Consider the following 1,268-nt stretch of genomic DNA (forward strand, 5'->3'; position numbering starts at 1 on the left):
AGATTAATACTCTGAAATACAATATCATGACTGTACTATGGAGAATTTTATTTTATAAATACTTTTCTGAAACAAATAAAGCAATAATGAAATATGAATCTCTCTCTAAAAGTCTTTTAGTGAATTCTTATGGTATAGATATGAAAAATACTCTGGCCAACAATATTGAAAGCAGTTTCCTTAAAAGTCTATTGCACACGGAAATTAAGGATATTCTAAAGTTATATAATACATCTATCAGTCACTATATATGCATATATGTACATTTATATATATATATATATATATATATATATATATATATATTCTATATATATTTACTGTACATACATATAAATATACATATACACACACACACACACACACACACACACATATATATATATATATATATATATATATATATGCACAGTGGTACCTAGGAGATTAAACATAATTCGTTCCAAACCCGTAAATGAACACCAAATCAATATTTCCCCACCCAAGGATGTTCCAATTATGGCACATTTTTATACAAAGATTATGATATTGTAATACAGTATAGTATAAAGAAAATATACCATAAAAGATGTCATAATTGATAGAACCACTTAATAAATATGGAATAAATGAACATTGAACATCTTTTTTACTTACCTCTAGTGAGGAGAGTGGATGACTTGAATGGAATGTGGTTAGGAGGAAAGGAGGTGGTGTTAAGTCACGTAAGTGTCGATTGGAAGGGGAGTCCCACTCCATAAAGACGTCGAGTAACTGCTTGTCTAGGTCCCTTCTCATTTGTGCCTCTTTTCTGGCCCTAACTGTGATTCTCTCGAGGGCCATTTTACAAAAAACTAATCAAAAAAAATTTCTTCAAGTTCCTAGGTTTTTGGAATTGCATAATCGTCGAAATACATTATCAATATAAAAATCCTGTGATCTGCCCGCTATTGCCTTATTTGTGTGATATTTTTCAACAAAACTGTAAATCTGCCCATTTTGACATTGTTTCATTTACCATTCAACTTGGTTTAATATCCCCTCTCTGATTAAATGTCGTCTTTACTATTTGGTACTGCTTTTGGGGGCTATGACCACTGGTCTATGAACCGCCGTTCAGAGAAAAGCTCCGAGAAATCTGTTCATTGTAAAGATATTGGGGTTCCTCTGTTTTCAATACTATGTAAGAGTCCTCTACATTCTTTTTTTATCGTGTTTTTTTTTCCATTTTTGTAGGGGTTAAGACCGGTTGCACTCCCCAATATTGTCTTCATCAAACATTTAAACCC

This window comes from Palaemon carinicauda, chromosome 18 (genome assembly GCF_036898095.1).
Source record: "Palaemon carinicauda isolate YSFRI2023 chromosome 18, ASM3689809v2, whole genome shotgun sequence".
Taxonomy (NCBI): domain Eukaryota; kingdom Metazoa; phylum Arthropoda; class Malacostraca; order Decapoda; family Palaemonidae; genus Palaemon; species Palaemon carinicauda.